General features: G+C 49.1%; 1 long non-coding RNA gene across 5 annotated transcripts in view; it reads left to right on the forward strand.

Annotated features, from left to right (window-relative positions):
- The window catches only part of LOC101749477, a 50,319-nt gene that overhangs the window by 17,193 nt on the left and 19,912 nt on the right, over positions 1 to 13,214 (forward strand). For 4 of the 5 annotated variants that reach the window (XR_006930844.1, XR_005862217.2, XR_005862207.2 and 1 more), the window contains one exon: positions 1,694 to 6,737. This is a non-coding gene — a long non-coding RNA (uncharacterized LOC101749477). The remainder of the gene's footprint in view (positions 1 to 1,693; positions 6,738 to 13,214) is intronic. The other variant, XR_005862208.2, reaches the window with a different exon arrangement.

Genomic DNA, 13,214 nt, shown 5'->3' on the forward strand with positions numbered 1-13,214 from the left:
AAGCAGGGCACAGGTGTGTCTCACTGAGACGTTAAGGGAAATAGTAGGAAATACTGCAAGGAATGTAGAGGAAAGAAGTAAGGGCTGATGTATTTGTGATATTTCTGACTTCTGGAACTGGCCGACTGAAGGGCCAAGCAAGTGATCAATGATCACTTTCTTGTCAAAGCAAGGGAGTGGGAATGGAGCACTGTCATGCACACGTGAGGTGGGTAAATCTTCCTTTGGACTTGGTGAGGCTGCTCTCACCACGCCTGATCGTTTGGCTTCAAAGGTGAGTAACTGGGAGTGGCTGCAGTGGGATGCAGTGTTGCTTCTGGTGTTGGGAGCCTGGTGTCATGTGCATGGCTTATCAGGTGCAGAGACGAGAGCGGTGGACAGCCTAGCCTTCCTCCTTCGGATCATGCCTTGGTGAGGAATACAGGCATTGTCAGTCCAATGTTTTCATTGTGATCTTAATCACCGTCAGCAAACGTTGTCAGTAGGAGTAGTTAGAGAATAAACACTCTCTTGCCTAAATAAGAGGCTCTTCTATCTTTCAAGCGCCCGTTATTTGGCTAATTTATCCCAAGTGAGGGTCATTTGTTAACCATCTCTTGAAGAGTTTCTGATAGAGCTGAAGAAAGGATGACAATTCCTCTTCACTGCCACCCCCAAAAGCTGGGCTAGGAGTGCAGGCACCTATCCACAGTGGTTGGTACCAGCCACAGGTACGGCTCATCTGTACGGTAGGTGCCAGTGCAGATGAGCATCCTTGGGATGCTGGTGCCCATCTGGAGTGGCAACAAGCTGGGAGGAATACCCTTGGACAGCCCAATCAGAATGAGGTCCTTGTGTTTTGGCGACTGAATACCACCCATCTGTTTCTAAAGAGAGCTTTTGAATTCAGAGTGCTGTGCGGAGGGAAGAGAGATGAAAATGGAGCAGAGGGTGAGCTAGTGAGCCTCAAGAGCTGGGCAATGAGAGCAAGTTCAGGTCAGCCCTGGATTCCGGGGCTGGAGAATCTGTCTCACTCAGGCGACAGTGACGTGATCCTGCAGCATCTATGCTGCTGCCTGTAGTCCCTGTCCCCCACCTTCAAGAAGCTTTATTTTTCATTCCAGATGAGAAAGAATAATCCTTGGGGGTGGCTGTGAAGAGGAATTGTCACCCTTCCTCCAGCTCTATCAGCAACTCTTCAAGAGGCAGTTAACAAATAACCTTCCTTTGGGATGAATTAGCTCTGAATCCCAATTCAATAGCTGCTCATTTTAAGATGTCCTTGTTACCTTGTGTGAGTGGCTGATCTTCCTTTGAATCCTGCTGTGTTTTCAGACCCCGTGATTGCTATGAGCAATCATGAGTTCCACGTTAACAGCTCATGCACTGATTGCGCTGCGCAGTCCCAACACAACCCTTTGTGAAAAGTTTCTGGAAGTTGAGCTTTGTGCTCCGCCATACCAGAAAGCTGCACAGCTCTCGCTCCATCCCACATTCAGGCAGCTGACTTCAAACGGGGAGCGGGTTTGCAAGGGTTGGTGTGCAGACAGGATCTGTGCTTCCGAGTCCAGCTTCAGAAAGAAAAATATTTCAGACATCGTCAAGGAAACCTGGTGAAGGCACTGAGTTGGCCAACTGTGCCTGCGGGCAGCCTGGAGCAAAGGCTCTGAGATGTGCGAATAATAACGCAAATGGGTTTATTTTTTTCCTCCAGTCCGGCATTGTTGCAGAGGAGGAGGGCGGCATAGGATGGCTCCAAAGAAAAGAGGTCTGCATCAGAAGGAAAACCTCCTGCCATGCCAGCTTGCCCAGACCTAACGGTGAGACGGCCTTTCCCAGCTACATTAAGGGCTGCTTCTTGTGGACTGGAAGTATTGCCAAAGAGTGAGTGATCCTTATTAATATGCATCTCCAAAAACAACAGGCAGTCTTGCACAGATCCTCTCACACGTATCTTTGGATTTTGAGACAGTGGAGAGCTATTTATTCCCTCTCACACCAATGTCAGCCATAGCGCAAGATGTCTTGAGCTGATTAAAAATCTCTTTAATCAAATGCTGGCAGGGGAAGTGTTCAGAATGTTAGAAGGATGACTTTGACAAGCTGCCCCTGCACTGTGAGTGACTTCATCCAGAGGTTGGCCCGGCAGACTGGCGTGTGATACAAAGCCTCCACTCACCTTGATTTCCAAAGCTGCCAACAAACTGCAGTGACGATGCTGAGAAGCCAGTAGGGCACTGTAGCCTGTGCTCAGTTCTTCTCCGTTAGATACTGACCCCCCCAAAAAAAACCTTTGCTACAGGCAAAATCCATCACTCGATTCATCAACCCCTACCTACGCTTCAAATTCCTATATCCCAAATCCATGGGAACGATTTTGAACATGAATGTAGGCTGGAAATCATTGCTGTGCAGATTGTCTGGAGGCTTTTTTTTCCCCCCTGTTCTATGGCTGAACTGGACTTCAAAAGAATAAATAAAATCCATTCTGGTAGCACCCCCTCCTCCCCCCCCCAACCCCCCAGGAGGAGTGTACTTCTATGGAGAAAGGGCATAAAGAAACCTCCTGATATTTTATTCAACCAGAATTAAGTGTTTTGATTTTGGGGAATTCAGCTAATTTTCTTACTCCTCAAAATAGGTCAGCTTTGAAATAGAAGATGTCACGCTGTAACAAAAAAAGGGGAATAGATTTGTTTAGTGAATGTAAGATTATACATACATACTTCTGGAATTTTAACAAGCTTATGAATGGAAAGAAAGCATCCAGGTTGTTTCTCAGTCAGTTAGACTTGGATTTAGGACCGGTTTTCACTCTCCATAAACTGCATTTCTTTTTCACTTAGAAGATCCCCTCCCACCACAAAAGCCCCTTCCCCTTTTGCCATTGCTGGAAATAAATAGCCATAATATAGCTGGAATTAATACAGCTACACTGAGTCAACTAAGTGCTGAATTTTTCTTTCCCAATGCTCTCCGGGCACCCAGACGTGCTCAATAGGAAGTGTTGGCACTTGGGGCTACGTATAGAAAACCAGGGTGTGTGCTGCTGGGGCTGTTAGGGAGGAAATCTTGTGCCAGCAGCCCTCTGCTGTGGGCCTTCTCCAAGCTTTGTCTCTATTCCCTCATTCCTCTGCAGATGTCCTAAGCCACATTTTGCTTTCATTATGACAAAAATTGTGCAAGATACTCATCTTCTTTTATTTATTTATATATATATATATATATATATATATATATATATGTATATGTATTTTGTAGCATTTCTGTGTTCCTACACCTTCTCTCTTTGCGGCATTGCTTGTGGACATGTAAGTAGTAGGTTAGTTTCTATTCTCACTCTGGGGGGTTGGGTTCCAAACTGTTTATTGAGTAATAAAAAGAGAAAATGGCGAGTCATTGCCCAGGGATAATGTGCTAATAATTTTATGACTGGACAAATGGTTGCAACAGCCCACAAATGGCTGTAGGCAGGAAACCTGGTGTCTATTGCTGACAGAGCCACCCCCAAGGAGATAAAACCTCACTTTTGGTGATCAAAGTTGATGCAACAACTGTGATCTATTAAAAATTACTTTGGAGATGGGTAAGGCAATCATTATTCCTCTTGGAGGAGAAGTGGCGGACATAGACTTTTTGGGAAGTGTTTAGAAGAGAGCTCTACATGGGATGAATGCAACAGACCACCGTGGCTGCTTGCGCTCGGAGCCACGCGGCGCGCAGCTGCAGGGCTGCAGGCTGGGGATGCTTGGAGAAACAAAGATTAAAGGGGGGTTAGTGCTATCAGGCAAACACGAATCATCCCAGAGATAACAAAGGGTTGAAGTTTATTTAGCCACTAACCGTATGGCACTCAAGTGCGTTAGCCTGGCTTGACTGCTGCAGAGCATGGAGCCGGAATGGCTGCTGCAGGGCGTACACCAGGATACACCCTGTCCCACTCTGGGCTGATGTCCCCTGTCTGATTACTCAAGGAGGATGTCCCCCTCCTGGGGATGGGGCAGTTGTCCCATCGGCACCAATTTCTTCCCGCTGTTGTGGAGTTTGGTGGGGAAGGATGAGCAGGGCCCTTGTGAGGTCTCTCTCTGCCCGTCTCCCAGCAGGCAGGAGGAGCTGTACCTCTTCCAAAGCCGCAGCAGATCCAGCCCTCGAAGCGGGCAAGAAGCCATGTGATGGGGCGTAGCTGCTCGCAGCTGCCAAGACCTCACATTTGTATGTTAGTGATGCAGATAGGATCTCATAAACCCGTCTCCATACTGCTTTACTGCTGATTTAACGATCAGAGGAAGAACTTGACTGTTTATTAAAACATTAGACAGTAAAGTTTAACAATAGACAGTAAAGGGTTTTGTTTTTCCATCCCTCTGATTGTTAAAGCAACAACACATAGGCCTGGAGAGGGGCCTGCTGCTAACCTCAGGATGATGGGATGGGGCCATGAAGCTCCTCCAGAAGGCAGGATAGAGCAGCTGGCATTCTGGCAAATCCCATATCTGAAGAAGGAAATCTGATGTAGGGTATGGGTGCGTGCCCCATCACCGGAGGCGCTGAGGGCTGGGCTGGATGGGGCCCTGGGCAGCCTGAGGTGGTGGGGGGCAGCCAGCCCATGGCAGGGGTAGGACTGGGTGGGCTGTAAGGTCCCTTCCAACCCAACCATTCTGTGATTCTATGAGTCTGACTGCGAGAAGGGGCAATCCAATTGCTCTGTGGGCAAGAGTCTCGTGGTAGGGCTCCTGTTGTTCAGCAGACCCACAAACACCGGCAAAGGGAGCAGATGGAAACAAAACTCGCAAGGCAACAGCATTATTCAGGACAGTGCCAACAAAAGCTGACTGCGAAGAAACGCCGAAGGATTGCAGCGTGCAGGTGATGAAATGGCAGAGGAAATTCATTGTTGGTAACTGCAGATAGAGAAAAATCAGCAGTGGCTGTACCCATACAGCAGCACCATCTCAATGAGCTATTGCCTCTCTGGAAGGAGGCTGTGGAGGCAAGGCAGGCTGTTTCTGGAAACGTCAGCAGTGATCACAAAGGCAGTGGCCATTCTAGGAGTTACGGAGGAAGAAATGGAGAGTAAAACAGGCTGCCATTGTGCTGCTGGGTGCATCCACAGTGCATCCCCATCCGAGGTGCTGCCCCTGCTTCTGGTGGCCGTGTCTTGGGGCCAAGGGAAGATGGAAGAGGAGTTACAGGGACTTCATAGCAGGACCTCGAGAACTTGAGCTGAAGTGGACAGATCTGGAGGAGAAGATGAGAGGAAGAAAGCCCTGGGTGGCTTGGAGGAGTTGGACATGGAGCTGGACAAGCATCTGCTCTGTGTCTGTGCTGATGCTATTTAGAAACCCCAGCCTTGGCTCTGCTTGACATTTGGTAATGCTGAACTGGGACAGCACCCAAAAAACCCCATCCGTGTTGGACCGTCAGTAAGAGGTGGCACATCTGACCAAAACCACGTCGCCATTTGCTTCCTTGACAGCACATCCTACCTTATCCCCTGTCCTTGTCCTGCTGACCCCCGTTCCCAGCCTCCCTTGCTCAATTTCAGCAGCATCTTGGGAGGCCCCTTCAGCTGCAAGCCCCTCGCTTGGGAAAGAAAGTGGGGTTGGAGGGGGGGGATCAGAGCCCAGCTGTGGGCTGGGGCAGCAGGCGAGTGCTTTCCAAACGCTGACTGCTGTTGGTGTATTTCTGCTGGTGAGGATGCAGCTGGCAGCGTTTGTGTGCATGCGTTTATACACACACACACACACACACACATACTCACCTCCACACGAGTACACGACTAAAATACATATATTTCCTCACCCCGCATCTTTCTGCAAGCTGCAAAAATACAAAAGAATAAAATTAAGTCTCTTATCGCTGCTAAGTCATCAGAAACTAATATTGCATCTACCGGGCAGTTTTCCCCCTCCCCCCCCCCCGAACCATCTCCACTTCGCAATCCTAATTCAATGATTCTTTCTGTAGCTCTTTACATTCTATTATTTATAAGAAACAATATTCAGCCCTCCCCTGACAGTGTTTGCAGGGCTGCGGGAAGCAGTGCGGCAGAAAGGTGGTAGAACAATTTTGGTTATGTTTCCATAGCTACCTAGCTGCTAAATGTGGTTTATTCCATTTTAAAGTCAACCAACACACACCCGCACGCACACGCACAAACCACCAGATGAAGTGTATTCAAACTAATCCCTGGGCCGCCTATTACAGCCTAATATCCCTGCCATTTGTATATTTAAAGGGATAGTTGCTGCAGAAATAAATGGCAGGGCAGCGCTCTCGCTGGCTAGAGCAGGATGATCAACATATTGTTTCTTTCTTGCTCTCCTCTCCGACGTGTGTGTTCCACTCCATCCCTGTAATATTATTATGGAGATTTTTACCGAGGGCTGAGAGCTGAGGAAGTCGGAGGTAGGATGGTGTCCTCTCGTGGCAGTCAGCATCTCTGCAGCCTGATGGTAGCCGTGCCAAGAGAGAGCCGAGCCTGGGCTCTCCTGGGCATGCACGGCTGTCTTAGGGACAAAACTCTTGGAGCAGAGCTTCCCACCTCCCCTAGTGCACCCAAAGACGAGGAGCCTCCTGCTTCTGCTCCACGCCAGGCTGGAGGCTGCTGCTTGCTCTTGCTTTCCCTGCGTGAAAGAAGAACCCTTGGGAAAGGAGTGGTGGGTACCAGCTTTGCAGAGCGGAGGAAGTTTGTCCCATGGAAGTGAGCATCTCTGAGCTGCCGTGGGTTGGTGGAGAACATCTCAGAGCTTGTAATCGTGAGTACCGGCACTGCTTGTGCCTGCTGTGAGGGCGGGAGGGGGGGGTTGAGGGTGAGGAAGAGGAGGCTGAAGGTGGCCTTTGGCAATGCTGAGCCCGTCATGGGGAGATGCCACAAGGAGTGGTGCAGAGAGGAGCCTCTCCCAGTGCCCAACACCTGCTGCTCCACCTGCATACCACTACAGCTCTGGCTTATCCTCAGCGAAGGGCTGCGAGGAATACAGAGCTCACAGTGCTGCTCGTTTGCAGAGTGCATTCTGATGGCTCAGCTTGACATACCCTGCAGCAGGCAGTGGCTGCTCCTGCGTGAGCTGAGCTGGCCATGCAGCCTCCCCAGCCCCATTGACATGCCGGGGCTTAACCCTCTCATACCCACATACTGTGCCCATGTAGCTTGTAGGGTGTCTGTCCATCCGCCTTTGTGGGATGTCTGTCCATCCATCTTGGCCTGAGCTGGGTCCCTTTTGCTTCCTGAACTTGCTCCAGATTCAGGCAGCTGTGTGAGCCCCCACGCAGTCCCATTGCCACAGCCCTGCTGTCCCAGCTGTGGCTGCCTTTCCAGGGCAGGAGGGTGCTGAGCTGTGGGGCTGGCTCAGGATGGGTGGGTGAGCATGGCTTACCCCTCAGCACCGCACAGCTTGGTGGTCTGCCTGGCAAATCTGACCAAAATGCAAATCTGAACCCGTGTCAACCACCCTTACCTATGTCATGTTCCACCACTATGTGAGATCCCACCGTGGACCAAGAGATGCCATTATGAACACGTGTCCAGCATGCAATCAAGGCATGAACTCATGGTGCTCATTATTGGCTTCTCTCAAAGTTTCTGGACATTTGTCACTGTTTCTTTCTCTTAGGCCAGGAGGGGCTAGTTGTGAATTGATTCCCAATGGCCACAGTGCTCTCCTGTGCTGTCATTATGTGTGATCATAAGTAATAACAACAATCACCGTGTCACTGCTTCCGAGGCAGGCTTTGTCTCTCTGCATTGGCACCCTTTCATCTCCAGCTCCCCAGCACGCTGCTGCTGGCAGGTCGGTGTGTTTGTTGGGTTGGTGGTGACAGGTAATAATCTGAAGCCTGCAACGTCTCAGCAAGCAGCTGAAGCATTTCTTCTGCCTTTTCTGCCCCTTCACCCAGCAGTGCTGGGCAGGGGACTCGCAGGACCTGACTGAGATAGATCCTCTTCCCATTGCCCTGGGGAATGGCAGAGTTTATAGCAGCAACACATCAGGCTGAGATATCCATCCAGCCGTCCCCTCCGGGTTAAGGAGGGTTCTTTATTTTTTTCTTAATGGGTTCAATGTTTTACAGCTAACGTTCAAATAGCAGCTTAAGAGCTTAAAGAACGAAACAGAAGGATGTGTTGGCACGTCAGGATGTCCTTCCTCCTCCTGCCTGCCATGCTCTGCCTGGTGTTAACCCAAGGAAAAGTACCAATAAACTGTGAGCCTCCTCTGAGCGGTGCATCCTATTCATGGCATTCCTTCTATTCTTGTCCATACCAGCCCAAGGGTACTGCTATTGCTATCACTTTCCCTTTATTTATATGCGCTCAGCCACCAGCCCTTAATATTCTGTAACACGAGAGCACACCTTCCTGATCACTTTCCTTCATTAAGAAAACTTCATTTCAGCGCTGACGGGGAAATGAATTGGGTGAAGGAAAACAAACCACCCTAACGTAACCATAAGCTTTCTGGTTGGATTAAATATTAAAATTAATAATCCAGCACTGCATTCAGCCTTGTATTTATGTTAATATTTAATTCAATAAAAGCCCACATTTTAGAACACTTTCCCATTTGTTTAAAGCTGCAGATGAAATTGTGGTCTCGGCATTATGTAGAACAATCCGCAGCTGACTGCTTTATGGTAATGAGGAGGAATGGCAGCTCCAGAGCCCTCCACCCAGGCAGGAGGGGAAGATCCAGAAGCGAGAGGATGTGAGGCTGCTGGGGAATGTGATTCTTGCTCGGCTCTCTAGGAGAGAGGCCGTGTGATGGGCAATGGTGGTGCAAAGCCCAGGGGCAGTGAGCGCTCTGTGTGTGACTCTGGGACCCATTTGCATGCCACATTGCACAGGGGAGCAGCCATGCAGCAGCTCAAGGATTTGGGGAATCATAGAATTGTTAAGGTTGGAACTCTAGGTCAAGTCCAACTGTCAGCCCATCACCATCATGCCCACTAAACCACGCCCCTGAGTGCCATATCCCTGTGCTTCTTTACCGTGTCTACACGTTTCTTGAGCACCTCTGCTGCTAAAGAGAGAAAACCAACAACCTTTTGATTAATTTTTAACTTCCTGTCTGTTAACTTCATGGGTGCAACAGTAGAACTCCAGGAGGCTTCAGTTTGTGTTATAGTCTTCCCAGCCATCACTTCCCCAACAAGTCCTTGCCCTTGGAAATGGTAAGTAGACAAGTCCTGGGCTGGAGATGCATCTCGGCTTTTCAGGACAAGGGCAGGACAAGGTAAGAGCATCACGCAAGGGTGGTGAGATTGGACCCACACTGTGTTCTCCTCCCATGGCCCTGGGACACCCTGGGTTGGTTCAGCCTCACACCAGGTGAGATGCTGCGAATGCTGAGCTTTACCAGAACCATCCCATTCTCTTCTTCAATGCTAACACCTAGTTGGGGTTAGCCCAAAGGATCATCCATTGCCCTGGAGGGCTCATGCTGCATGCTGAAAAGCAAGTGGGAAGGACTTTGAGGTCATGCTTGGTTGGTCTCATTTTCCAAGGGACCTGTGAGCAGAGCTCCTGGCAGAGGCTGATGATTGGGTTTTGCCAATGGGGAGATATTATGAAAAAATAAAGAAAGAAAAGAAAGAAAGAAAGAAAGAAAGAAAGAAAGAAAAGAAAAGCTTTCCCAGGATAGCTGCAATTGAAATACAGAATAATTGCCTGACATCACATGCAGAAAGAAGGTGGAGCACGTAGCAGTGATCAGTAAAAATGAAACGCTTTGCAGGTGGAGTACACCTGAGTTTTCTGCAGTCCAGATATGTACTCAGACTTCCTGGAATCTTTTGGGGCCTAATTAAATTCAAAGGGATTTAAGCAAAATCTGCATGGAAGATAATACTTTTCTTTCTATTAAGGAACTGCTTAATAAAACAGATTATGTGTAAAATAGAAATATGGGCCCTGCAACAGGAAAGTGAAAAGACACTAATGAGCAGTGTCTGAGTGTTAATGAATTGTATTAGCATGCCATTACCTGCAAATATTATAAATAGACCGACTGGCTTTGCATTCCCTTCCCTCCCAAGAACTGTATGTGATCTCTAGGAGTGGCTTGCTGGGTTTCTGGGAGCTGTGTTCACCCTTTGAGCCTACAGTGGAGGTGGAGATGAGAACGTTGACTTTTCGTTTCACTACATCATGCATTCCTTTGGGCATTCTGAAGCCACCAGGGGAGAGAAGATGGGGGACGCTGCATTTTATTTGGCTTAGCCCATAGGCCACATTGGGAAGGAGACAAAACAGCTGCGTGCTGCGGGAGGGTAAGATGGGATGGGGTTGTGGCAAACCCACCCCTGTGCTTTCCCCATCACAGCGATGGACAAGTCCAGAGATATTCTGGGTAGAGAAGCTGGGAGGAGATGCTACCAATAATTGGGAGGGATGTCAAGAAGAAATGATGTATTTAAACATACGGACAAGGATACCTCACCCCTCACCAGCCATGTAAGGGTTAGTTGTGTGCTCGTTTTGCTGCTCTCTGCAGTCCATGCAGAAGCAAGTTTCTTGCAGAAGTCTTGGCCCGAAGAGGTGTCCATGGCAGATGGGTTCAGCTGTTCTCTGGAGGGTTCTCCTCCTGTTGATAACAGAGAGAGTGTAGGCAAGTTTGAGACCCAGTACATGACTTTCAGTCAGTGCTGTTAGCAGAGACAAGCCCTCTTCCCTCCTGGATGAGGTGCAAACAGCTGTAATTCTGCAAAATTCCATGTGGGTTAGTGCTCATTTCTTAAACAGCCCAAGCTGTCAGGAATAGCCGATGTGTGTGAGGAAGAGGAGTGAAGGAGCTGCTGCTTTCTGGCTGCAATTCGGATCTCCTGCTTCGACTTCAGAGCCAACATCCAGACCTCCTGCTCGCCAGGGGCTGTTCCACTGGGTGCTGCAGACCCAGGTAAGTTAGGAGCCATCTTCCCATTGTTCAAAGAAGAGTCATAGTCTTAATACTGCTGCTCTACTACGGCTCTTTGGCTCCTGCACCCCCAAATAACAGGCAGACATTGGTCTGCTGGGCTGGGACAGAAGCACCACGACCCTGGGAGGTGCAGCTCCTTCCATGGTGAGGAGAAGCTCTCAGTTGGCTCTCTTGCTCTGTTTTGCATTTCTTTGTGAACACATGGGGAGAAAAAAAAGGCACGGCTGACAATATTCTGCCTTCTTTTACTGCTGGAAGCAAGGATGAACAGATTTGCTTTACCAGACATGTCTCTGCAGGCTGCTGGCAGGTTGTCCGTGGACCACAGCTTGCAATGGCAGTCCTGGGGAGCGTGGGGGCTGGGGCTGTGTGTGCTCTGGGGGAGGCTGGTGCTCCCCTCTTCCTACCCATACAACTCTGGGCAGTTCCCTTTGCAGTCAGGACCCCCTCCTGCTTCCTGAGGGCAGAGCACAGCATCCCTCGAGGAGCTGCAAAAGGAGGATGCTCAGGTGCTTGCACCCTGGAGCTCACCCAGCTTAGCCTGCCACATTGTCTGCGTGGTTCAGTCTGGGCTCCCAAGCTGCTGGTGCCTTTTCCTGTGCCAGGACACACAGATACCTGCATACGGACACTGCTGTCTTGTCTGGCAAGAGACACTGCCTGTCCCCAGGTGAGGGTCCTTGCAGCACCACAGGGGGACAGCATCCTAAAACACCCATAGAATTCTAAAAAAAAAACCCATAAACTCCTAAAAAACCCTAGGATTCAGAGCAAGTAGCATCCTCCCTCCTGCAGAAATATAGCAGAATTGTAAATGTCCAACCCCACAAGGATTTTGTGACACATCCAGCAGCCCTGCGCTTTCTGGTTTTTTTTTTCCACCTTAGGGGTTTTGACTGCACAGCGGGGCCGGTAATGAACTGTTACTCTGGAAAATAAGACTTTCATTAGGTTAGGATTCTTCCAGGGTATTCGTGTCCCTTTGTAATGAACCGTGATGAGCGTGGCATGGAGCGGCTCATCTTGCTGCTCATCAGCACCATGATCCTTCACCTCCACCAAGCACCATGCCTGGACCACAGGCAGAAGTCTGGGGCTCGGTGAGGGTTTCCAGCTCATCGGGAAGCTTTTTGGTGGTTCCCATCCAAGCTCAGGTCGTAAGTAGCCCTGCCTTCTCATTACCTACATCTAACGAGCAAATGTTGATTATTTCTTCTTTATGCATTCATTATTCAAAACTAGCAGGTATTGAAATTGCACCACGCTTCTCTTCAGAAATGAAAACATTAATAACTGCTTTGACTAAGCACAGAGAGATCATTTATTTTACAAACACACAGAAAATCAGGCCCGTTGGGATTAAAGCCCAGCATTTCTTTGCAGGCAGTGGCTTCAGGGTAGATTTTACCATGCAAGAGAATTTGCTTTAGGCATGTGCGGACCTGGCTGGGCTGGGTGCCCATTGCCATCAGCTATGGAATAGCTGAGAGTAGCAGTGCCAGCTGCAGTGCATGTTCTTCCTCTCCTCCCTGCACTCCCTGAATGCAGACCTCCCCCTTCAATGCCCGTGGAGGTCTGATGGCCAGAAGAGTGGCTGAAGGCTGGGATTTGCCTTGTCCAAGCATGGGCATGGGCTCTGGGTGCTACTTCAGCCCTGCCTAAGGGTCTCATGGGGAAGATTGGATCCCACCCTGTGCCTTCCAAGGGGATGAGTGCATCCCAGGATCACTGGGTTAGGCAGGAGAAGACACCTCAGCTCACGTCGGTTCCAGACATCCTTGCTCACACCGACACGTGGTTTGAGGTTAATGCACAATTCGAGGTTAGCAAATAAAGCAGGCATGCTGCCTTTCAGTGTGATGAGAAGGAAGAGCCCCTGTAGCTCTGTGCAGAGAATAAGAAGATGCTGCGGTGTCTATTTGATCCAGCCCCCTCCCTGCCCAGCATCTCCAGATTAGCATGAGCAGGCAAGCCAAGAAATGGGAAGCAAGAGCAAGGCTGACCTCTTCCCACCAAGACTGTTCATGCTTTGCATTTTGCAAATGGAGAATACTCGCCGGTTCAGAGCTTCCAATTAGAGTTGGATAAATGAGAAACTTCCCAGCTCGCTGCCCAAAAAAATGCAGCTAAGGAGTGGTTTGGATCCATGCAAAGTACAGACCCTTTGATTTTTATTTTATTTTTTCCCCTACCAAAATAAACCCTTCTCCTCCCACCCCGATTAATTTTAGATCAAATGAAATGTTTTATTCCATTTCAGCCTGAAATGTCACTTCGGTACATTATCTAGGAGAATATTCCTTTTTATAAAGTAGCAGA

Source organism: Gallus gallus, chromosome 9 (genome assembly GCF_016699485.2).
Source record: "Gallus gallus isolate bGalGal1 chromosome 9, bGalGal1.mat.broiler.GRCg7b, whole genome shotgun sequence".
Classification (NCBI taxonomy): domain Eukaryota; kingdom Metazoa; phylum Chordata; class Aves; order Galliformes; family Phasianidae; genus Gallus; species Gallus gallus.